This window comes from Vidua chalybeata, chromosome 3, assembly GCF_026979565.1.
Source record: "Vidua chalybeata isolate OUT-0048 chromosome 3, bVidCha1 merged haplotype, whole genome shotgun sequence".
Taxonomy (NCBI): Eukaryota; Metazoa; Chordata; class Aves; order Passeriformes; family Viduidae; genus Vidua; species Vidua chalybeata.
Genome location: NC_071532.1, coordinates 95,071,112 through 95,098,242, shown reverse-complemented (window position 1 = coordinate 95,098,242; position 27,131 = coordinate 95,071,112). Strand labels below are relative to the sequence as shown.

The 27,131-nt window shown below is 37.3% G+C and overlaps 1 protein-coding gene across 1 annotated transcript in view; it reads left to right on the top strand.

Moving 5' to 3' along the window:
- The window catches only part of MYT1L (myelin transcription factor 1 like), a 220,988-nt gene that overhangs the window by 62,287 nt on the left and 131,570 nt on the right, over window positions 1-27,131 (top strand). The window lies entirely within an intron of this gene.

The following is a 27,131-nucleotide window of genomic DNA, read 5'->3' as shown; positions in this document are numbered from 1 at the left end:
CATGGACAGGCAGGTCTTCAGCTGTCTCCAGGAAAGCGGGACTCCATCAAGTGTAACAGATACTTGGAAAGATAAACACTGTAACTCTGAATGTTCCTCCTTCTTCCATCTTTCACCCAACTTTTATTGCTGAGAATGGTGCCATATAGCATGGGATCAATTTGATCAATTGGGATCATCTCTCCAGGCTGATCTACCTCTGATTCTACCTCTTTGCTTTTCTAAATTAAAATATGTTTTTAGCTGGTCTTTTCAAACAAGAGAAGTCTAACATGATGAAAACCTAAAATATTTGTTGGTGGTCTTTTATACCTGTCTCAGATGACAAGTAGAAGAGGACAGGAAAAGCATTAGAAAATTTATAATCGTAATTAAGACCAATTTTCTTAAAATCTCTCTTTGGCAAGTCAGATATTCTGCTGGAAGATGGCAATTGGACTTTCCTCATCTGACCCCATTTTTCCATACTGAAAAAAAAATATACAGCTTTCAGTTGCAGCGCTATTTGATTTGTTAAAATGTGGCTTGCTTATATACAGACTTACTCTTACTGACACAAATTTTCAGTCTGGGACTAACCAGACTATTTAGTAAGCTAAATTATCTGTGCTGATGCTAATGGGTCCACTAGTCAAATTAGATATTTTTGTTTTTTATTACAAGTCTTTAGCTGGTTGAATAAAGTGAGTGCTGCTTAATACTGCATCTCTGTGCTAACTTTGTCAACAGAGATTCTAGATCATTGAATGAGTAGACTGTTTCAATGGAAGATACAGTCCAGGTGAAGTCAAGGGGCAATGACAACTATTTAGCGCTGTTAAGTCAGGACACTTACTAGAGTATATAATTACTGGGTTTAGGGCACATAAATCCAACTGTTTTACTTCTAAAATGCCATTACTATTCCACAGCCACCCTGGCCCCTTTACAAATCTATGGCACTGTTGCAGTAAATGACCTTACTCTCTCTATAGATCTTCAACTGCTTATTGTCTTTTAGTATTCTACCCAGGAACTTGTCATCTCAAGCATATATGAAAAAGGCCTGCAGTTGTCATGGCAGGTCTTTAGAGTCCATTTAAGACAGTTTGTAGTAAATGGTAAAGATGGCCTCTGCAAAGAAGGGTATGCAGTAGGACCTTACATACCGAGTTCAATAGCTGGGACTTGGAAGATTTTTCTGTCAAGTTACTATTACATTTCATGGGCACTAAAGTGTGAGCATCAGCAGAAAACTTTCTGCTAGAGCCTGGGCACTCCTAATTTCCAGCTGGGCACAATTTGATCAGGTACATTATGCACCCCAGCTGGCTTGGGTTATAAAGCTTGTCTGATGGCTCAAGATATATCCTGAGAAAGTATGTTTTATGAAACTTTTCAGTAATGAATGTATTAATGTGTTTTATAATAAAAGCTGTAAGTTAGATGTTTTATTTATGGGGAAACTGAGGCATATAACGATTATGTCATTTGTCAATAGCGACCCAAGAACTCATCTGCAAAAACAAGACCAGAACTTGCATTGCCTGAATCCCTGTGTTTTATTCAGTATGTCACACTGCTCTGCATTCTTCAGCAGAAGTACTGTGCCAATTCTGAGTAATCTGTTCTTCATTGGCCCTTTCCCATGATAACCCAGAGCACACTCAAACTAGTGTGTCTTTCCAGTGAGGTTCTATGATTTTGTGATGATTGGTAATATACTTCCTTGTTATATTTTGTGAAAAAATACTTCCTTTACATTCAGCATACCTCTGAAATCATAAGGCCAGGTACTGTAACTCATTATATTTATGAATAATAAGCAAGAATTACAAAGTTGCAATCAGTTCAGAAGTTTCCTTCTTATAATTCATAGAGTGGAGATTATTGTATTCAAAGAGTTTGAGGACTGGATCAAAAAGTTATTAGAAGCAACACAAAAACCTAGATTTTAAGCTTGAACCTTCACTGAGACTTTTACTTGGAAGCATTTTTGCTTTGATTTGAGTTCACTCAAATTCTATAAAATGAGATCATTGAAAAAAGGAGGGGAAGGGTGGAGAAAAAGACATAAATTAAAGGTTATATGTCTTAGGTGGCTGGCATGTCATGCAGTTTAAAGTAGGATGCAGTTTTAAATTTGCCCTCTTTCCTGTCTCTGTTTAACTCTTCATTTCCAGTACTTAATATTTTAAATTGGTTTCATAAGGAAATAAGGCTCATGAAATCTCACTTTCACTGCCCTCCACAGCAATAACTCTTGAGATTTCTCATCAGTTAAACAGAATAAAAGCCTTCAACTTAGAAGAAGCTGGTCGTACAAATTGTTCAAGAAAACTCATTAGTCAGGAAGAGAAGAGACACACTCAATTAAAGCCATGCAAGACTCAGATCTTGTGTAGCGTGGTTGGCCAAAATTACACACATGCTCTGTGGCTCATCAGTGTGCCAGAAAGGTAATAGGTGTGGAAAGTTAGGCTGAATCAACTTAGTTCCTGCTGTATTACAGGATGACTCTAGGAAAATGCATCAGAGTTGAATTGCACTCGGACTTCTTAGAAAGGAGTCAGGAGCTCTTTGAAGTAGTTGCAGTCATAATAAGCATGGTTGGGGCTTAATAGTAGCAAAGACTTACCAATGAGTAGCCAAACTGAGATAACAGGTCATGTCTCAAGAGTAGTGAACCTACCTGCAGGCAAAGGGGAGTGGGCAGTAAGACAGGCTGTTTCAGGAACAGCACATCAAGGAGCTCCAGAGACAAAAAAATCAGTTCCTATACAAAGGTAACAGAGAAACTGTTGAACTTGAAGCTAATGAAATGGGAACAGAAGGTGAAATACTAAAATACTGTAATTTTACTTCAAATACCTTCTAGTAGCTAACAGTGAAAGCACTACCAAGTCTGTTTAGATATCACCTCTAGAAACTGGGAAAAAAGCTAGACAGATGTAAAGCTCAACAGCCATTTTCTTGGATATTCTGGTTCCACATTATGTGGTGGGTTTTTTAATAATTTATCTTAAATCTCCTTTGAAGCTATTAGGTTAAACTATAAGAAGCAAACAAAACCTCTTCAAGATGCAGAATACCTGTTCTTGGTCATTTTCTTAATTATTGTGGGCCAGCACCAGTGGACAGCTAAGCACTATACTAAATGCTTACTCAGTTTCCCCCCTGCCCCCCCCCCCAGTTGGATGGGAAAAGAGGGAAGGAAGACCAAAAGCAGGAAAACTGGGGATCAAGAAATAGAATAATAAGTAAAGGAGAAGTGAAAGAGAGAAGGGAAACAAAAGTGATGGAAAGACAGTCAGTCACTACGTCCCACAGGTAGCCTGATGCCCACCCTGTTCCCAAACAAGAGATGTATAAAGTCCTAAACCCTCTTTTCTCTGCTGTTGCTGAGCACGATGTGACATGTTGTGGAACATGTCTTTGGTTAGTTGGGTCATCTGCCTCCTAACCTATTGTGGCAGATTGAGAAACCAAGGAAGCCTTGATGCTGCAGTGACACTGCTCAGCAAAAGCTGGAATATTTGTTTGTTACCAGTATCATTTTGGTCAAAAATCTAAACCCCATATGAGCCACTATGATGAAAATGAATTCTGTCCTATCTGGACCCAGTACACTTATGTAGGAGATTCTTAATGCCAAGCAGGTGTGCTCTTTTACTCTGGCCTTTCTCAATAAGGTGTTATTTCAAAATATACCTTATTTCCATTCTTAAAGATTAAAAAAATCTTCCTTTTAAGGATTCCATTAAGATTTTGGTGGATACAGAGACCTCAGGATGCTTGTGGGAGGAAGGCTGGGATCTGTCTGTCAGTTTAAATGCATATTTTAAGATTACTTACATTTTGTTCTATCAGGGGGTGCTCTTCCCTTCTCTTCTTACTGTTTTGCTACCAATACATCCATGCATGGGTGCTGCTCATTTCTCAATTCTGACGCTGTCACTTTTCTTTCTAACCAGCCTTCTGTGCTGGTGACTGCTGCTATAGCACTTTTGCTTTGGCTGGGCGGGCAAAGTGAATCCCAGTGAAGCAATTCATCAGTTATGAAACTCCCACCAGAAATTTTAATATCAGCACCTGTGATCGATGAAGAGAGTGTTCCAATCAATGTATGAAGCATTTTAACACATAATTTTCACAGTGTTAAACTGAACTTGTCACGTAAATCCCCAACTTAGTATATGTGTGTGGGGAGCCTAGCTGCCTTAAAGAAAAGGTAATGTATAATACATATTTTATTCAGCATTACCATTCTTTCTCCCTATCTTTCAGAGTTTCTTTCCTTTGTCACTGCCCTGTCCATATCTAATTTAGTGCCCTAATTTGGTCACAGCTCTTCCTATTTCATATATACCCATGCACATTTATGTACATGTCAGTGTAATACACGCCTAAGCCATCTGGTATCTTTCCTTGCAAATGTTCACACAGAAAATTGACTGTGAGTAAGGTTCTGAACCTGCCTGTCCAAATGGTCCATATTTGTTTGATTTTTTAGCAAATGCATAGATCCTATTAGTGAGACTGATCCAACATATTTCCATGTGTCAGCTGTACCTGCTGCAAGTGTCATTCTGTTCAGTGATAACAGGACTTGCATCCTAAAATAGAGAGAAAACAAGAACATCAGGTCCTTTTGAGGATCTGAATTGCTTTTTCTACCATCTGCTGACCAATGCTTTGAAAGAAAGAAAGTCTGTGTCTGGATTGACACCTTCCTTCTTTCTAAGCCAATAAAAGATCAGCCTGTTAAAGAGCCCAGACATGCCATGTTTGCAAGAGAAGCTTATTAGAACGTAAAATGTCACTGGTATCATATGTTTGCAACTCATTCCAGTATACAGGAGCTGATACAGGTATTCTTTTAGTGTATTTGTTACATTTAATTATTCTTTGAAATGGCTTAATTCAACTGTGCAATAAAACTATTTTATTTTTATTTTACTGTGATGCAGAAATTACAGAACAAGTTACTGAATGGGAGAAAAAGATGTGAAGAGAAGCGATGCTTCACTTCCTTCTTTTATTGTTACATATACTTTGGAAAGATCTTTTAGATATTGCTGTTTGAATATTTTTTTCATTGGCAGGTACATAGCCAATTGTAGGAGTTAGAAGATACAATGCAGGACCCAGTTTAATTATCATTATGAGGTGTAGAAATGATTTTATTGCTAGGAGTGTTTGGGGTGAAGCAGTTCCTTTCTCTGAAGCATCTGATGTTTGCTAAAGAGTAGTACAATTTTAGATGGATCTGTTATCTATTCTAGAAGTGTTTCTAGAATAAGGAAAATTAAAATTTTCCCTGATATTCAAATTTGGATATTCTGCATTTCATATATGTAGCTATACATTGACATGTCATCCATTGCTTTTTTCATGCACAATTCATTACACCTGAAATCAACCATTATTAAATTCCATTTTATATTATCCAATAGGGCATCATCAATCACCCAGAGAAAGGTAATCTTATATGTTAGTCCAATAACATCTCTCTTGCATAATGCATTAATTTTAATTTTAAGCAATATTTACTTTGTGCTAATCCCCATGTATTCAGTATAACACTGACACAATGAGCTCTTTTTGTAACTGCATGGAAATTCTCCTCTGTTCTAACCTTAAATACATTCAGCTGTATTGAATTACTGTGGAATTCTGCCTAAAGCCTGTAGTCATTGCATACCTAACATGAGAGACAAAGGTCTAGTGCTGAATCAGCTCACCTTTGTGCTTTCACAGTCCCAGTATGCACTTGATACTGGGACAGACCATGGCTGTTTTTCACTTCTGTTGGCTTATGAAACATTCTATTGCTTCAACTGGAGCACAGCCACAGCACTATTGCTGTGTGAAATTTTGCTGTTCCTGTTATAGAGACAAATTTTGGAGGCAGTCACACAGTCACCACTGAAAAATCTTCCTTCGGGGGCTTTGAGGGTCTCTTATTGTTTAGACATGTTGGAGCTCAGGAAGAAATAATTTCACTGATCTCAGAGTGACCATGCTAAGAGGTGAGCTAAGCAGCTGTCTCTGCCTCTGCAATCTACTGTACCATACTTGTTTTCATTGCCATTTGTGACACAAAATGCCTGATGCTAGCTGAGCCAATATGTATCTACTGATCAACAAGGACAGCTGTAGCAAAATTAGTGGAAAGGATTTGTCTTTTTACAACTTAGTGCTGGGCTATTTTAATTCACTTCTGTTTCTTCCCTTGTACCTTGGATATCATCTGCACAGAATTTGCAGTTTCCCTGTAACTATATTAGACAGGAGAAGGAAATGGTCACGTGCATGTGCACTGTTCTTGTAGGACAGGCACACTAGACCTATGTGGTGTGCCAGTGTGTCATGATGCTGCAATGGTGTACATCTCATGGACCAGAAAAATCATAACTGTGTTAGCATGACTGAGCAAAGGCTAATTATCCCTTCCTTTGATTACTGTTAGTCTGACTGCCCTAAAGTGCCTGTGATTACTGTACCACCTTTTGTGCCAAGGCTGGCTCATCTGATGCTGTCTGGGAGGAGGGAGTTGGGGACTTCTTGCAGCAATTTATTGCACAGTGTAGGCATATGCTTGTCTTCACGCACATTTTATTCTCTTCCACTAGAGGCAAAGACATCCTTAAAAATGTTTCTAACAATTTTCCCTTGTATTCTTACCTCTCAGCCATATCTATCTGCCATAATCTGTCAGCCTCCTATGCTTAGTACTGCCTTTCTTATCTGCCTGAGAGGCCTTTCATCCCACTTCGGCTTATATCTTCTCCTTGCCAAGTACATAGGCTGGTCCTTCTAGCTACTGGTACTAGACCCCTTCTTCAGGTGCATCACTGACTATGCCTGGCTCTACTTGTGTACCTCTGGAGAAGGCTACTGAACATTTTGACATTTCATGCCATTTATTTCCTGCTATAAATCCATCACCTTTGTCTTTTCATCTGGTTTACGTTTAATTTCTTTTGCTAAAGACATCAGAAGAAAGGTGGTAAGCACTGAGGGTATGAGGGGCAGACTCACAGCACTGACCTCCCACCTGTTCCCCTGCTGTGAGAGAGGTGAAAATGAAGAAAGTAGTTTGGGCTGAGTGCTAGCAGGAGCAGGTGACATCGGCTGCATTGCAAGGGAGCCAGAGAGCAGGGCAAAAATCCAGAGCCCAAGTGTAAATGCTAGAGTTTAGGCAAACCTTCATGCATGGACTCATCAAAACCCCAATCAAATTAACATAAAGTGTGTATATATTTTCATGCTGTGAGAATCACATACTCCATAATTCCCCTCACCATGCATTGAAACCCTTCCACTTCTTCCATTCTCTCTGTCCCCTGATCTATTCTCACCTTCCTCTTGTACCTGAAGTCATTTTGTCTGCAGTTTCACTGGCCTGTGTGCTCTATGGGTATTTCTAGTCTGTTTAGAAATTCACAGGAAATGAGCTCAGAATTACTATGTGGCCGTCCCTTATCCAGTCTGCAGAAAAAAAAAAAAGTGATTTTTTAGAAAATCATAGTAAAGCAACACTTAAAAACAACATGTATTGGAATGTGTGAATGATTGTTCATTGAGCATATTTTGACTAACACAAAATTATTTTTTTAATGTAGATTTTACAAAGAAATATGCTAAAAATGTTAAAGACAATAATTAATACTTCAGCTACTGGTGTTTAAATAATCTGACATGATTACTCTTGTAAGCTCCATTTGCTGTTCTTTATCATCATCATCATCATTTATTGTAGAATAGAAAGGTTATAGGCATGTGATTGGTGAAGACAGATATAAAAACTTATTAATAATTGTATTTATAAAATGGGGAAAAAAAAGCATGTTTAACTTTTCATCAAAGCATAGATGGAATATTTAAGGGAATCTTCAGAAGTATATTTCCAAGAAAGCTGGAGATGCAGTGAAAATGTGCCTGCCTTCTGCATGGCTCATTGCTTTTTCACAGGAAAATTCCACATCACCCTTAGCCTGTGAGTGCACAGATGTATCTTACAATGAATAAATTTTGTCTGCAAGTGAACTAAGGACAAACAGCCGTGGCACGAAAGACCAGAATAGCCACAGCAGTGATATCACCTGCTGCCACCATGAAACAAGGCATCACCCCTTCCACTCCTTTCAGTCCCTTCTCTGCTCTGAAATGATTTTGTCTTACATGACATGCTTTAAGTCCAGAGAAAGTTAGTTGTTTTCATTTATCTCATGCATCTGTCTTTCTTGTAGGTCCCCTTTAGATACTGGAAGGCTGCCCTAAGCCTTTTCTTCTCCAGGCCCAACCACCCCAACTCTCTCAGCTTGGAGAGAGATATAATAGGAGAGAAATTCCAGCTCTCTAATAATTTCAAGATAGAATTAGACCATGTTTAGCCTTTAATCCAGATAATTAAGGGTGCTGGAGAGCACTTAGTTTTGGGAAATTGTTGTGGATAAAGGACCACCAGAATGTGGCAAACCTGGTGAACCTTAGGTGGGAATTGCAGATGCTCTTTTATAGCAGCATGTAGCTGCAGGTATGTAACTATTTCCCAGGGCATCTACATGTATGAGGGCTGAGAGACTCTCTCAATTTCATTTTGTTATTCTTCAGTGGCAATTTCAAGGTAAACCACTTCTAATTCAGGAACTTAATATTTATGTCAGCCTAACTGTGTGGAAAGAAGTGTTCTCCATCTCTAAAATATACTTGTGCCCCTCAGATAAGATGTGACATTGTTTTTCAGCACTGAAGCAATTTAAGGGAGTATTTGTGCACTGCTGTTCCGGGCTACTTATTTCTGCCCCTGTGCTCCGGTTTGTCATCCCCTTAGTTATTGTATTACAGGTAAGTGGTGCTTATCTAAAAACCAAATCCACCAAAAGAGGAATAGTTTCAGTGACTGGGTTTACAGCCTAGCAACACAAATTGCTATTTTTCAAAATGCCTTACAGGCATAGAAATGAGAAGTTAGATCAGGAAATGGGCTTCTTAAACCTGTTTTGCTGCTAATTATTCAGGAAAAGATCCTGGCTTTCCTGTCCCAGTCTCCTCTAGTTTCAGAGGTGCTGTGTCCTGATCATGTGCAGTTATGACATGCCCCAAAGCTAAACAAAGTTCAATAGGTTTGACTGAGCCATCAGTAAATCATTAATCCATTCTCAATAAAATGTTAGTAAGGCACCACTATTGGTCAGAAGATGCTCAAAGCTCAGTATGATGTTCTTGACACACCGAATAATGTGTTTCATGTGAACGTGCAAATTGGTAGCCACATTTCATACAGGCACAAGTAAGCTAACTTGCTACCTCCTGTTGATTCTTGCTTGAGAATGGCTTAGCAGTAGCTGAAACACTTTGAGAAGATAATATGTTTAGCCTGTTTTTTAAGTTCTTAAGAAATACTGTTGACAATGGTTACTTGGAATTGTTTTGTTCTCTTATGACCTATAGGAAGAAAATGTACACCTGCATGAATGACTGTGCAAAGGCAGTGATACTGAGGCACAGTTCTGCTTTGTTCCCCAGAGGAGGCTGTGCCTCCAAAAGTTTGGTGAGCCAGCCTACAGCTCAGGCTATGCTTTGTTCATCTTTTGATAGAGAAGTTAGATACTTTTCTAATCTCTGTTGACATTAGATACTTCTTGTTGTATTCTTCCTCATAGAGAATGTAATGGGGGAGGCTTGTCCTCTTTCTGGCAACTCTTTAATCACCATCTCTTTTTCTTTCTCTTCTCTTGATCTGAAAGTTTTTGTTTGCTTCTTAATAGACTATATCACTTGGAAAGGATCCAATAATTTGCTGTTTCCTGCCATGTGGCTGACAAACCTAATAAGGAGCAGGATATACCACTCTCTGCGGTCTCTCTGCTGGGCTTAGCACATTGTTCTGTATACTCCAAGACTTCCCATTGAAAAGTAGTCCAAACACTTTTCAAACACCTCAAACATTGTGTCTATCTGATCAGAAAAAAATCTGCCAAGTCCAGCAGTGAGCCTGATACAATTGCAGTGAAATCTATAAATATAGTATCAAAGACTTGTTGCCAAGTAAGAGAGCCTTACTCAAACTGGCTAAAGTTTTTTGGTATTTCTCCCCTCATCTGAGGAAGTTTAAGGACTATGCTGGTTCTTTTTCAACAGTTCATTAACAAAAAGCATTTATGTGTCTATATCTAGAATTACATGAATCTTAGCTATAATAGCAAATAAGGAAGAACCACATGACCCTGTAATTTTCATGTGAAAAGGCAAAAGAACTGGCAGGAATCCTCAACATCCAAATAGAGGCATGGTGTTGCTACACTGTAAGTTCTTTATCAATGGTCTGTCATTTGTGAAAGAAGGCTTCCCGAGCACTCGATAGGTCTTTGGATATTAGTATTAATAGAATTTTAAAAACACACTTTTTTTCCTTTTTTTTTAATTTCACCATCTGTATAGTGAAGTCAATAGTAGAAAAATCAGGCTCTGCTTTAAATAGCTATGACTTGCTCAATTAATTAGTTTCAGAACATTATACAGTACCTGTATTTGTATCCTGGGCAGCTACAAAATTATATAAAACCTTATTCTTGCAGAGTTTTTTTGTATCAACTACAGCAGTAGTTTACATGTACTCTTTTGAGGTGCAGTTGTGGCTGGTTTTTGGCTCCAGTGTTATGTGTAGTATTGTATCCTGTGTATTTTTGTTCTTGTGATGACTGCCTCATGTATTAGCTGTTCAGACATCCAGCACCATGGTGTGAGTTGGATAGCCTAGTTATTTTTCCCTTGTGTTGGGATTCCCACTCATTTCCATGGAAACCTGAAAAGCTGGAGGAATAAAGCACAGAAGCAATTGCTGTGTTACAATATGTGCAGCTTGTGCCTGGGAGTGCCAGTGTAGTTGTAGGTCTGGCTGAGCTTCCAGTCTAAAACCTGTAAAAGGGTTTAAGTTATAGATTTATTCCTTATTCAAACCTGTTTTATTTTCCTCATGAAGGAATGTGTTACAAGCACACGTTCTTACATACATGTTTTTTAATACTAATAGAATGGGCACACATGCACATCAGTGCATACTTCAATACGTATGTATATGTGCATACATTGGTACATATACATACACAGACACACATGCACGCACGTCTCAGACAAAAACACATTCAGAAACAGAGGTATTAAAGTCTGTAAGAAATGTATCTAACTGTGACTTATCCAGCTTACCCACACAGTTATTCTAATGGCTGTCACTTTGAAGGCTTTTCTAAATCAAAAACAAACAAAAACTTGAATAGATTGACAATGAAAGATACATAAATAGGACTGAATATATTTTTTAGTGACATAACCTAAAATATGTGTATCTCCTTCACAAAAAGTCAGAGATTTAACCATTTCATTTTACTCCTGAGCAGCTGGTTCACATCAAATTCTATGAGTGAGTTCAGAGACAACCAGAAGAGGGAACAAAATGGAAGATGAAAAATAATTTAGAAAATAAATGAACATGAAGTCACTGATCAACAAACAAGCTTGATTAGGGCAACCATCCTGAATGTTACTTTCTCTGTGTTTTCTCTGTATTGCTTTTCAAATCTCACTAAAACCACTATAGGTAAAATATGAAATTGATTCTTTGGCTTTCTGCAACCTATACTACCAGTTTTTACTCCTTCCCTATATGTTATAGCAGGAATATCTGACTGCACTTTGAAATCATCTGTACTATGGCATGCTACTATTTTTATCAGCCACAGAGACACAGAAACTGGAATACTATGACTTAATGTGAAAATCTAATTTGGAGATACCAACTGTGATTAAAAGACAGTTCCCCCTTCATATTGGTTATGCTCCAATTCACAACAGGGTGTGATGCATGAAATCAAAAAAGAAGAAAGAACAACAGAGATAGTAGTCTCTAAAACTGCTGTTATAAAAACTATCTGTAGATGTCCTCAGTGATTTCAAATAATGGGGTGTGAAAAAACTTCTAAAATATGGATTAAATAAAAAGATCTTAGTCTACATCTAAACTCCTGTGCCTTTAATTTCCTACTGCCTAGTTTTCATCTCTAGGAGCCATCTCAGCAATAGCAAACACAAGGTTCTAGGACTTAGATGGAGTTTAAGGTTTGTGACTGCATACTGTAGGTAGTCAGCTAATTCCATAACCATACTATTGTAGATCAGCTTTGGAGAACTTTGAAAGAGGGGATTGGAGATTTTATAGGAAGGCTCTTCATCTGTGTCTTAAGCATGAAAAAAGCCTCTCAGGAAAATGGTAGTTAATAATATTAGATTATTTTCTGAATGATGCTATTTGTAGCATCAATTGCACATAAATGTAATTTTCCATTTGAAAAAATAATCTTGTAGGTGTTTTGGTTGCAAAGAAAAGCTTGAATACTTTAACATAAAGTGCTGATAGCCAGAAAGCAAAACAGAGGAATAGAAATTTAGGTATTTAAAATCTCATAGTGCTAAAAGCAGTCATTGGAGGAAGCTGAAACATGCTTTCTGAAGGTTGGGAATGGAAGTGCTGGTGGTGGAATTAATGTAATGTTCTACAGATATTTACTGTAGATTTCAATCCTCTAGGCACTGGAAGGTGCTTTAAGGTCTCCCTAGAGCTGCCTTTTCTCCAGGCTGAACAGCCCCAGCTCTCTCAGCCCCTCTTCATAGGAGAGGTTCTCCAGTCCTCCGATCATCTTCATGGCCCTCTTCTGGATTTCCTTCAACTGATCCATGTACTTGTTTTGGGGACCCCAGACATGCTCAAGCTCTAATCTAGAGTTTGGCTTTTTTTGGCTTTCTTCTCTGTTGCATGAGAACAGTTGGATGTTTTCAAGTAATGTACATAATGGGTATGCATTCCCTACCTTTACTCACTGGGGCTAGGGGGTTGCTAGGCTAAGTATTCCTGCTGGGCTTTGAGGACACGAGTGTACATGCACATTGGTTGTATTGCTTGTGGTGTTACAGTGCATATGGACTGCAATCACAATCCAGAACCTTATTTTGCCAAGTGCTGTACAAACATATGCCCTGCCCAGAAGACTTACAGTATAAACAGATAAATATGTTTCAGTTTTTATGTCAGTGGGACCTGACATGAGCTGAAGGATCTGCATATTATATTTCATAATAGGCCAGTGTGTTTTAATGTACAGAGCAAGCATGTATGACTTTCAGCACACTGATGTGATCTATCTTTTTATTTTATTGGGTAGAGACATATTTTCAGATATTTTAACTCTTTCATTTGAACATCTCTTTGCCACATCTAAGTTTGCATGCAAGTTTAGTTCCAGTTTTCTGTGAATATAATAATGGTATGTGATACCTGCATCATGTATCAACTCTTTAGGATGTACAGTTCAGAGGAATGATCTTGCATTACACCTTTATAATATATGGTGTTAATTATTTTGATAAATGTTCAAACAATTTTAATCATTTTTTTTATTCTGAAGGTCTTCTGTAGACATGCCAGCCATTGGTTTATGCAAAAAGTTTTCAAAACTTTATAAAAATGTCAATAATTAGAAGCACTGAGTCTTTTTGCTGTTACAAATTTTATAAAGACAGATTCCCATCCTGTTGCTGGCACTGTTCCTTTCCCATAGGTGGTAAGAACAGGCAGAACTTTGGACGTCCTATTTCAATGTCTTTGGGAGCCAGAATGTTTTTTCTGCATAAATGGCTTTCTTTGCATTTGCCAAGAAAGATTCTCTCACCCAGACAGAATAATAACTATATTAAAAGTATATTGTCTCCTCAGAAATGCTGCCTCAGATCCTACATTTCATGTTAATGTGAAATTTGGGAAGAAAAGAAGCCTGAGAAGCGGGGAAGCACCTGCACTTTACAACATTGTCTTTGTCCTGCATCAGATCAACTCTTTCAGAGTGTATGTAAAATAATGCACATACTTACTTCCATAAATCTTCTTAGGTTTATCTCTGTTACTCAAGGATGAAAGGGACCTCTTTTTATGCAGAATTCACTTCAGTCCTTTCACCTAGTTGTCAAAACAGAACCTAATGATGCAGTTTCCAATCTTTACAACATGAATCAAGGAGATAAAATCTTTGCACCATTGGTCCTGTGTGGCTGGTGGTATAATAAGAGAGTATGTCACAAAACTGACATTAAGGATGCAGAGGTGTAACTTTGAAAGTCTTAGTTTTCATTCTTTTATCCTCATAGCATACAAACATGAACAGATTTAATCAGATTCTTCCTCACTGTTATTAGAATAACTGAATTAACTTAAGTCAGAAAGCAAAGTTTTAACTGCGGGCAGAATATGGATTGTTGTACCAATTTGGTCTTGTTTGACCACTTTGAATTATTTATCAACAGTTCTTTCTAGATCTTGAAACCAGTACTGACAACATAAGAATCTGAAGCAGGAAATCTCTTTTGTGCCTTGTTAAGAAAAAATGTGCTTTTCAATTTGCTTTAAAAAAATTCCATATTTATAATAATAGAATTTACAGGTGCTTTGATGTCAGTGACAACATGAAATGAAATAAATTTGAAAAACATAATAAACATATATTAATAAATTAAAATAAAATCACTTTCTGGCTGTCCATTCCAGGAGTTAAAGGGGCACTCTTTATGCCAGCTTAATTGCATTCTAAAACTCATGCAATCATCCAAATTGCCAACTGTGCTGGTAATAACAGGCCTACTTTAATGTAGCACTTTTTCAGGCCTTGTATGGGCCACTAGGTCACAGTGCATTAGTTATCACTACACATATTGTCATCTCTGTCCTAGGAAGATACCTGAGGTTTAAAGTAAACTATGCTACAAAATCCTGTCCATTAGGGATGTGTTTCTTCTTTCGTTTTTTCCCTTTTTTTTCCTTTTACCCCAGAAATTGCTATAAACAAGTTTTAAGCAGAAAATTGCCAATTAATATTCATTATTCTTGTGGTCTCTTCTTTATGTTTTGAGTATTGTGTTTTATAGTTTTAGTGTTAAAACTATTCAACTTATTGAACAACTGAAGTAGGTACTCTTGTTTTATGCAAAAACTGCAATAATCTGTGATCCTGTGTAATTTATGCTAATTATGTTAGAAGGGCCATGATTGATATTTTGCTTGCCTGTCTTACTAATTTATCAGTTAATTGTTGCACTTCTAATAGCTGTAAGCCATTTATGACATACCCTTTGAAAAGCATATTGGCCTGTACACTAATAACAACAAACACTTCTGATGCCATGGAGTTCTGAAATAGTATTCTTGCCATTGCTGTGATTAGACAAAACCTAAAACCACAAAGGAGGTTTCATTGTTGTGGAGTAGTGAATGGGGAAGAAGGGATGCTAATCTCTTCACTTAATAGTGACAGCAATTAGCTAATTTCAACAGACTAAGATTTTTTTTTTAAACTATCCTGTTTTCAGTGTGCACACTGTTAGTTTACTAAACTGCAAGGCATACATAGTTTTCTTTTGGAATTAAAAAGAAGATATAATTAATAAATGTCCTTTTCTGTATCTGAAATACTTGTCTTTTGCATGGTACATATCCACTACAGTTAGCTTATGTTTAATTGTCTTTAATCAAGACCTTAAACACAAGTTCCATTCTTTTAATAATGCTTGTTACATGTGGTGCTTTGGTCTGTTTTGTTCAAAAATGGTTATAGGTGTCTTCAATAATTGTTAGTCTGATTCAGTGCCAGTGAAAATACTACTGTTTTCTACACTGGAAACAATACTGGATCAACAAACCTTAGCATGTTCATTAGTTGTGATATATTTTTGAATTTGGGATACCAGAAATGAGATTTTAAAATCTGTTATCCTAATTTTTTAAGAACACAAATTCCCCATGTGTATGTTGTGGCATACTTATACTCACTAATATCAGTTTGTGGATGTAGTGACTGGCTTATATAAAAGCTTGTTGTGGGCATTTTATATAGTAAAATATCTGTGTATGCTTCTCAGTATGCCAGTACTAAATATGTTTAAATTGCTTGTTCTATTTTCTCCTTGTATTCAGAAAAATAGGTATTTTTATACATTCCTTATTTAAAGGGTGAATAAGTCAAAGATAAACCAACAGTCTCCTTGGTTCATTACAGACTTAGATAACGTAGGTAAGTTTGGGCAGGTGAAACCTGATCCAGTTTGAAAAAAATTCACAAGATGCACATGCCAGCATTGTATTTTCACTTCAGAAACCCCTCCTTGAGGGAGGGCAGGGTAAGCCTCTGGCAGATTTGGAAGTGAAATTTGCTAAGCAAAATATGAAAGCTGAAGCCTTTCCTTTCCCCTCTTATTTTCCATAATGATCTTTTGGTTTACAGCTTTTAAGAGCTGTAACTCTTACAACTCTGCTTCTGGCTGAACTGTGGGAACAAGTCAGTGACTTTATCTTTCAGCAGAGCTGTGTGCTTTTTTCCAAGCAGTTTGCCAGGCACAGCTCTGGGAGGTTGTTCCCCATCAGAGGGCCTTTAGGCCTGACCTAAATGTGGGTGATTCAAAGCAACAAAGAGGTTGAAACACAGCATGATCGTGATTACAGTCATTAGGACATTCAAAGATAAAGCTAAAACTCTAAAGAGTTAGGACCACTTTGACCTGAATTTCAGCGAATGTACTTTGGCTTTTTGTGGTCTGTGTTCTGCATATGGTGATAGGTAGTACACTGCATACTCCTCAGTATTGGTGCAGGCCCCATATTTGGCTTGTTCTTTAGTCTCTTAGGATTTTAATGAAAATTCAAAGATGTGTAGTGCAAATACATTGATTGAGAGTTACAGAAAAGACTCCTACAGCCCTTCCTTGGTAGGTACTTTCAGCTAATAAAATTGGTGCTTCAATAAACATAGGTGCAAAAATATTAGAAATATAAAATAGAAATAAGGAAACCTTCATTAGGTTGCTGTGCCCAAAAGACCATTGTATATACTTTTAAGATGTATATTTAGTGAAGTTGTTTCTCAGTTTTGGTGCTTGTCCAGAACATAGGCTTCCATGAAATTAGGCTTTATGTTAAATCCTAGGAGTTAAATGTAAACCTGTCTTTTGGAGCACATTATACCTCAGGGCTTGCACATGAACAGTGTGTGCAAGAGCAAGGCACACACGTGGGCCAAGGGCTGAAGCAGACTGTTCTATAGAGACTGTAACCTGCCTTGCGTGCCTTCCCTAACCTAGTGGGTTTTAAGCCTAGCAGTGGAAGTGTAGAACATTTTGTGTTACTTGTGACCACCATGTCTGTGAAATCTAACTCTCTGTATTTTAGTAAGTCTTATTGGCTTCCTGTTTTCTAAAAATTAAATATTTTATTTCATTTTTTTCTTTTAAAGCAGTGTTCTTACAATTTTCTTCCATAATACTGTGAAAAATCTAGGTCTGCCATCAGCTAAATTATTTTTCTGTCTTTGTTGTCATACAAAATATAACAAATTGCCACATTTCAAATTTAGAATTAGAAAAATAACCTTTCTTATGCCTTATATCTGTCATTTTCGAACACATTGTGTTCGGGAACAGGATTTTAGAGGAAAACAAATCATGCCAGATTCAACAACCTGAAGAGAAGCAAGGCTGCTGCTGATCCCTGTCCCTGAGTTCCACCAGGAGCAAGGCTGAAGATTCATTTACAGCAAGCACACAAAGCACTACGTGTGCATATACATAAATACATGCTTGCATAGCTGCCCACACAGATTCTAGAGGGACACTCAGAGAACTCATGTGAACACAAACATATGCACACAACCACACACCCATCCAGACAGAAGGAGCAAGAAGCCACATCTTTTATATCATTCCAAATGCAACTAAGACTTTTGGATAAAAAATACTATAATGTCTTGATTTTTATGGATGTAACTTCATGCTAGAATTTCTAGAATAAATTCAATGAATTTGGTGCAAATTTCGTTCAGAATAACCAACAATACAGAAAATAATCTTCAAGAAATCTCATTTTATGAAGTTACTAAAGGTTTAAGTTGCTTATCACCCCCACTTGAAAGTAGCATCTTCTAATAGAAATATACTTCTTCTATTCATGACAAAGAAATTAAAGTTCTTTTAAGAAGAAATTATTTCTCTCCATTTTTATTTGATTCTTACTATAAATTTAACATTCAGCTTTAATCTGTGCTGATTCTGAGTGCTTTGCTGACTGCTGGAGAAATATGTAGGCCTATTTTTCCTTCTGTTATATTTAATTTCTTATTAGGAGGCCTTTGAATCAGAGACTCCTTTCTTTCAATGTCTGCATCTAATGCAAGGAAATGTGAATTCTTGTTTAAACCTATCTGTATAACCAAAAAATGAGTTGTAACAGGAATTTGAAAACGTTTAAGACAGTTCTTTTTTCTTCTTGTGAAAAATACATAAGTATTTTTCAGTCAGAAATGCTTATAAATAGAGGGGGAAATGAGCATGGCATAAAGCACCTGAGACTTCAGTATTGGAAGGTCCTGTCAGCATACGCTGACATTCACCACCCTGACCCTTCACAGGTCAAGTGGCCTGGCATAGGAACACCATCAATGACTGGTTAAAGGATGGTGCAATTTGAGTTGCTCAACTGTATGGACATATTCTGGATGTCTTTTTCCCAATGGAAATTCTGGTTCATGTCCCAAAGCCTATTCCCTGAGCACATCCAAAGTATCTTTATGGAGCCAGACTGATGAGTGGATATCTGCTCCTAAAGTGCTAAAGATCCACTGCTATTTCTTCTTACCCTTTTATTCCATACTACTTTCTCATACCTCATATCTAAGGTAAAAGGAGGTATAAAAGACAAAGATACTCAAATTATCTGTGTGCACTTTGGGTCTTCTTCACTCTAATCTGAGGCCAGTGAGAAATACTTGAAAGGGTTCTCTGTTTCCTGTCAGGTTACTTATTGAACCCCAAATGTATTTCCCCACACACACAAAAAAACAAAAACAAACAAACAAACAAAAAAAAACCCAAAAAAAAAACAACCAAAAAAAAACCAACCCCCCCCCCCAAAAAAAAAGGTCATATATGAGGAACTTGTGAGTTTAACCAGAATTCTGCTTATTCTGGCCTGTGTTTACAGATCTGACTGCAGCCTGCACTGTTCATCTGAAAATGAAGGGATTGGATTCCCTCTGTGCATTACAGTAGGAGAATGACTCGTACTGAAAATTTCAGAACAAGTCCTGAGGATATATTCTCTATTATTCTGCAAGAAGGACTCTCCTTGATATTAATAAAAGCTTTGTCTTCATCACAAATGGAAGAGAGCAAAAGATTAATTTATATTCTAGTCATTAATTTGCCCATGTGCGTATTTGTTCACTTTGTATTACGTACCCTCATCTTGTAACTTTTATCTTAGCAGAGTTCTCCCTGGAACTCTGCTCTGGTTGTATGCTGGTATTTTCCTAAGGGGAAGATTCAAATACAGTAATTCTTTTGTAAAGTTTGCCTTTTCCTGAAAAAGGTGCTCTAAAATATTTGAACTAAATTTCAGATGTCCATCTGAATGCACCTGGTTTTGTGGGGGAAAGAGTCTGAAAGGAGAGGAAATTGGTTTTCCATTCTGCCTTAACTTTTCCTTAAACACTCCAGTAGCTGCTTAGAGTAACTTTGTGTCTCTTTTGTCTTGTAGATCTTAAAATAAGAAACAAGTACCTTAAATGTTTTTGGGAGAGTCAGACAGGTTTCTGTCAAAATCAAGATCTTGAATTTTACTGTACTCTGTTAATAACAGTAATAGATGATATTTAATTAAGATGATTGAAAGATTAAGAACTAATTTTAAAGAACTGACTATGCAAATAGTGTCGTATGCAATACTGACTATGTAATATAGTCATAATAGACACAAGAATACTCTGTCAAAAGCCTTGTTAAAATTGAGCTGAATGCCATCAACTACTCTCCCTTCATCCACAAGTACACACATTTTATCCTAGAATGCAATTAATTTACAAAACTATGATCAGTAAGACATAAATTAAGGTTCAAATATTGTTATTGATTCACATTTGGTCTGCTTAGGGGAGAGGAACACCTGCTGAAGCAGATAGTGTTTCACAACAGAGATATTTGGGGCACATTGAAATAATTGATAAATGTCCCATTTACCAGATAGGTTAAACAATGTCTCACAAAACATATCCAGCTTATATAAACATATTCAGATTACCAGGAGTCATAATTGAGAAATTAATTTATTTTGGAATATAAAGATATGCTTGAAAAGAAGTTATGTTACAATTTGGATTTGCCTGTTATTTTCTGAGCAGAGCAACAGAAGGTCAGTTTGCAGTTTTTTTAGGAAGACTGCACAGAGTACTTATGTAGTATGGGATACACTGCTTACATAAACTATTCATAATTTCCAGGTCATATTTTTTGATTCTAGATGTAGGGGCATTTTAAATGGTGGATATGCATTTGACACATTTTGTTTTGTTCCTTGAAGACACTAGGTTAAAAAAAACAATTTTTTGAATCCTTTAATTTGACTTCCACACAGAAGAAATATAATTTTCTTTAAGTTATAAAAAGAGACACTTAGAAAACTTTGGCTATTAAAATAATAAATCTTACCTGCAGAAATTTGCATCTTGCGTCATAGGGGATGAAAATCTGCCTCTACTGAGTAACTTGAGTAACATGGAGATAAATTTTAAATTGCAATCTTTTAATGTAATAAATTCATTACGTTTTCAGGAAGTCATAATATTCTTCTCCAAACATTTTATTTTTATCATATTATGAGTATTTGTAATATTACTGATTAGGGAAAAGCAAGATTTCTAACAATTTAAGCAACATTCTTGATTGACCATAACAATTATGCAATAATTCTAGTATTTAACAGTCATTTCCATATATTTTTGAGGTCACAGATGATCATCCACAGAATCACAGAATGAGTCAAGTTGGAAGGGACCACAGTGGGGCATATGGTCCAACTTCCATGCTTAACCAGGGTCACCCTAGAGCACATGGCACAGGATTGTGTCCAGATGGTTCTTGAATATCTTCAGTGAGGGACACTCCACAGCCTCTCTGGGCAATCTGTTCCGGTTCTCAGTCACCCACACAGTAAAGAAGTTCTTCCTCATGTTCAGGTGGAGCTTCCTGTTCATCAGTTTCTACCCATTGCCTCTTGTCCTATTGCTGGGCACCACCAAGAAGAGCCTGGAAACATCCTCTGACACCCTCCCTTCAGACACTGACAGACATTGATGAGGTCCCCTCTCAGTCATCTCTTCTTGAGACACAACAGGCCCAGCTCCCTCAGCCTCCCTGTGTAAGAGAGATACTCCAGTCCCTTAATCATTTTTGTTGCCTTCCCCTGGACACTCTCCAGGAGCTCCATGTCCATCTCATCCTGAGGAGCCCAGAACTTTCTACAGTATAGACAGTGAATGCTTTACCTCAGTAAACACTGGACATCTTTTGAGAGTGTTTGAGAATCCAGTTTTTGGATGTGAAGAAATAAAAGTAAGAAAAAAAAAATTAAGAATTTTGGAAGGCCAGATCTAAGGCCCTTAGCTCTTTTGTAGCTTTCTAGACTTCTGTTACATAATGGCTAGAGAGAAACCATAATAATTCACTAAGAAAGTGTTGGCTGACTTGGAAATTTAGGAACTTGGGACTGAACCTTGCAGTCACCATGCCTCTAGCTAGAAATACAGATACCTTCAGAATTTTAACTGTAAGAATCATTTTCAGGAGTACTTGCCCTCAAGGGAAGAAAATGCTGATTTTTGCTCCCACAAGGAGCAAAAATACCCTACATCTAGAATCAAAAAATTATTTCTTTTGCTCCCACAAGGGAGCAAAAATCGCAATTTGTCCTCGAAAGGAGGCCACGTCTCTTGATCATTTACAGCTGGCAGCCCTGAGAAAGTCCATATGGTAGATATGTGACTGTAGCTAGAGACAGGGAGAGGATGCTGGTTACAAAACTTTTTGGAGCTCAGGTAGCTCTATGGTGAGACTCAAAGCCTTGAATACTTTAAAAACCTGAAGACTCCAACAGGGTATCCAGCAAGCCAACAGATAAGGTCCTGTTCAAAACTTGCTCTCTGTTCTTAGACGTTAGTGACCGTATCTGAATAATTCAGTGTTTTTTTCTGGAAAATTAATGCAGCCTTAAAGGTTGTGCAGCTACAGATCACATCCTGCTCTTCAGCTGCAGCAGTGCAGAAGTTGGTTTTGCTCATATGGTTGTCCAGATGCACTTTGCTGTTACTGACTGGCAGATTGTGATCTTCTGTCTGTCAAGCATGGTCCACAAGTGTTGTTCATACATACAAGAGTCTGGAACCATATTCTTCAGATGGATCAAATCTGCCAAATGACGCAGACCAGTGTATGTAGTTGGCCTGTCCCCAGCATAGTTTATCATTCTGTTAATTCCTCTATTATCTGCATATTTCAGTAGCGTATAATCTTCCAGAGTACTGGTGAAGATACTATTGTAGGCGTAAATGTATGCCTGTGGGATTATATTAGAAAGGATCTTGTTAAGTATATATTTTTTTTTCATTTTTATAATTAGTTTTGTATAAAAATAACTTTTATACAAAATATTTTTTCTGGAAAAATATTTTAATACAGAATTATTTCTTTCTGGAGAAATATTTGCTAACTGTGATAAATATGCTGATTTTATGAAGCATTTATTTTATTGTCTGAATGCTCAGTAACAGAAAGCAAAATGTTTCAAAGGTGTCTAAGGATATGATATCCTGACATAGCTACCTTTACTGACAACTTCTAGAGTATCCTCAAAGAGTAGTATCAAGTGTTTTTGATTACAGATTTTCCATGAGGAAGTTTTGACTGCTGCTAATTATGTCATCATCTTGTATCCCATATTGCTTTTGTATGACATTACTAAGGGTCAGCATCAGGAATATTAACCTAGTAAGCCACACCATCCCCATAACAATTAATAAAGTTTAATCTTAAAAGTTACAAGTAAAATTTTTTAGATTTTTTTTTCAGTTCTCCCTCATTCCCCAAGTAACAGCAATGTATTGAAGACCTATTAGCCTATGTTTATTTTGGGGGGTAAATATTGTCTGAGACTTTGATTTTAAAATGACAAATAGTGACAAATATCCCTTTAAAAAATGGTTGTTGATTACTGTTACTACATTTTCAAATAATAATAATCACCAAATCTCTTTTATTAAAGAATTCTTCTTTTATGACTATGTACCTTTTCTATTTTTAACATTTAATGAAATACTTTCACCTGCTCCTAATTGTGGTAATTTTATAAGATTGTCTTCTTCTTAGTTTGTCTCATTATTATTTCCAGCTTTCAAATACTGACAATTTAAAAACACCCTGTGTTTGTGTGTGTGTGCAGTAGTTACTGGTATAAGATTCTGTACAGTGGGATGTAACAAGTCTTATTGCCTGCATACAGGTGACCATGCAGACATTTTTTTTTGTTTTACTCGGAAAATTTGTATTTAGTATAGCATCTTGTGATTTATTTGTGAGAGAACTATAACTATTCATGTCTTGTTTCTCTAAATCTTCAGTAACACGAATGCATATAATGGTGGTACAGAGTTCCTAAATCTACCTCTCCCTGCCCATTGTCCTAAGTAAGGCATATCCAATAATTTGGTTCTTTTAAATTCTAATTTACAGAGTTAATTTCTACCTAGACCTCTTTTATCTTTTCCTTCTGGGAATTGACAGTCATAGAATCACAGAATGGCCTGGGTTGAAGGGGACCTTAAAGATCATCTAGTTCCAATCCCCCTGATTTTGCAGGGAATATTCCACTAGACCACATTGCTCAGAGCTCCGTCCAAGCTGGCCTTAAACACTGATGGGAATGGGCATACACAACTTCTCTGGACAGCCTTTCCTCCCAGTGTCTCACCACCTTCATGGGATATCTTCCTGATACCCAGTCTAAAGCTATGCTGAGGTTGAAACCATTCTCCTTCAGTCTATCACTACATACCCTTTGTAAAACGTCCCTCTCCATCTTTCTTGTTGGCTCCATTCAGGTACTGGAAGGCCACAATTAGGTCACCTTGAAGCCTTCTCTTCTCCAGGCTTAGCAAACCAAATTCTTTCAGCTTTTTCTTGTAGGAGAGGTACTCCACATTAATCAGCTTAGACCTTTCTGTTTTCATTTTTAGAGCTTCTCTTTGAAGAAAGGTTAAAATTTTCTTCTCTTCCTGCTCCTGATGCCTTTCTCTTTGCTTTAATATGTAATACTAGATGCCAGGCTAAGACTAACCCTATCCAGCCTGTCCTCCATGTCTACAAGTCCTTTTCTGGAACAGAGGCTAAGTAACAGCTGAGCTGCAGAGCTGTAATTTAGAGGTCATGAATAAAGTACAACTACTAAGGTGAGCTCCTTGTGAGACCAAGGTCCGCATTTCCTTTTTCTGCCTGTGAAAGTGGTGAGGAAGTCCATGCTTGTGTGAGATTGATGGTCTCAGTAGCAGAATTCTGTTCCTGGCCGTGGAAGTTTCAGGGGTGCCACTGAGGACTGAAATAGTAAGCTGCCAGATGACTGTACTTCTGCAGAACCAGTGTAAGTCTTGCTAGAATTTCAGGAAGTTGGTTACTCCCAGCATCCAACATGTAATTCACGGAGGAATGAAGGCTGAAGTTCTGACATGACTGACAAAGATCTGTGAGCAAGCATATAAATATTGAGGTAAAGCAAAATTCCATTGACTAAATGTAGGCACCTATCATCATTTGATGTGTCCTAGAACATCCAAGACTCACACTGGCATATATGAGAAGGCATCTAGGTCACGGACAATGGCAAGTCAATTTGTGCTTTTCTGGAGAAGCAGCAAACTAGGTAGCATACACAACAAAATTTAAAATTGCATTGTGTGCCAGCAGCTTTTATAATGTTTTTATTTCTTTGACCTGCTTCTGGATATAGATTGTAGATCTTACAGGGGCTTTTCCAGCTTAGTAATTTCTTCTGTGATTGTCAATATAGTTAAAAGTGTACTGTACTACCCTCAGTGTTTTTGAATTGTTTACTTTGGTTTAGAAAGACAGATAAATCTGTTTTGTAGTTTGTCCCTTATAAATTTACACAGACTATCATAATAACTGGGGCAGCATTTCCAGGTTAAGACCATAATAGTTCTTTCAGCAGATTTTTCAGTATTGGCAAATGAGGCTAGATAATGTTTTTCAAACATTTTTAAAGCATACTAGTCTAGAGATCAAGTAACTTCACTTCTGGTCTCCTGTCAAGTCGTTATACATTCGAGAGTTATAGAATAATCCAGTGCACTGTTTTCTTATTAGCAAAAGGAAATTAATATCATCATCTAGTAAGTAATTTTTATATTCCAGAGATGCTGTTACATGCTTTGATATGGCAGCTTAAAGAACTTCAAATGCCTCTCAAGTCATTGGAGCTAAGAAACTGGCTAGGACGTAAACTCAAGGTGTAAGATAGATACTGTGTGTGGGTTAAAGTTTAAGATTTAGTTTAGGTGCCTGTAGGAGATATCTACAGGCATGCCAAGTGTCTTGTGCAATAGTTGATGGAGAGCTAGACCATATAGACAGAGGTGCCTAGAGACTGATTTTGTCCAGCCTGAAGTAGCATCATGTAGCTGATCAGAGGAGTTGGTCCTCAAGCTCCCGTGGCTGTGTTAACCTAGGGGTAAATTCAGTTGTCTAAGCATAGGCAGTTAGTGCCATTTCTGATGCAAGAGGATACCTGAAACTTTTGCACAGGGTTGGTAGATACAACAAAGGATTGGTCTGTACCATTCCATACTTTTCTGGACTGGCAGTTGAGGATTTGATGGAATACCTTGTGGGATCTCAGATAGCATGATTGGTTGATGAAGATGGAAGCTTATACTCCAAATGTATCTGCACTCAGCTAAATATTAAATTAATATGAAAATGAAATTCTTAATTTTAAAATTAAACCCACTCAAAGTTATGCAGAAGACTGACCTGAAGCCCCCTAGAAGTGGCTAGTGCTCCATTAGCTTTCATAATATCAGTCTATTTTAAATTATCCCTTTAGTGTGGAATATAGCACTCTACCAGGAATTAGATGATGATTGCTGAGAAACAAAACTACGTCAGTAGTACAGAATCTTGTGAGATTGACACTTTCTTTTAACAAATCCCTGTTACCTACAAATTTTGTTGAGGTGATTCTTTCCTCCTGCTGTTACATGTTGAGGGAGCTCTTTAAAAACACTCCTTGATTTCTTCTTTCCTAGTTACTTACCAAATTGTTTGTGTTAAGGTACTGACCAAAGAAAGTTAGGTGATTAAAGGGTTAGCTGCGAGTCGCTTGTAGCCTTTTCCATGTTTTTCATGAGATATATGACATTCTTACCAGATACCAATCCAAGGATATTGCTATAAAGGGGGTGATTGATTTTTTTCCCCTGGGGGAACTAGAGCTCCATGGTCTATTTCTGTGCTTCCTGACCTTTACAGTATCATCACTATGTATGAAGCACTGTAGATCCATCTTGCCATCTTGTTCTTCTACAGCCAAAGGAGCTGGTGATACAGATGCTGCATATATTTTCCCTGACTCAGTCTCTCAACATAGTTCAGTGCAATTTGCTTCTGTTGAACAAAATCCTGAGCTCTAGCTAGCCTATTTAGTTTACCTTTTAAAATCTGGTGACAGTTGTGCATGTAAAATCAGAAGAAACTATGTGGCCCTACATTAATTACTATAGGCCAGTGATGGTGATACTTTCAAAGATCTAATCTGCAGCCTTGCCCCTGTATGGTAAACATGTAAGATTTCTATGTATTTATTACTGCACAGAAAGCTACACTGGATTGGGAAGCTATTTATGTTTGTAAAATGAAGATAAAGATCTAGTCATGTAGCAAGTAACCCATTCCTGAAACTTAAAAAACACAACCAAACAATGAAACATGCTGGCAAAGATTGTAATGCCATATTAAATAACGTGAAATATTTGAAGGTCTAATGGTGAATATTCGTTTCCTTTTCAGTCATTATTCCTTCCTCTATTTCCCACTGTAAAGGGTTTGCTTAGAAAACAACCTGTGATGTGTGACCCCTTGACTTTAGTTTTAAATTGTGTAGAAATCTATTGAATCATTGTTTTGGAATATATGGGAGTAATGAAGGGTTTATGTCAGAA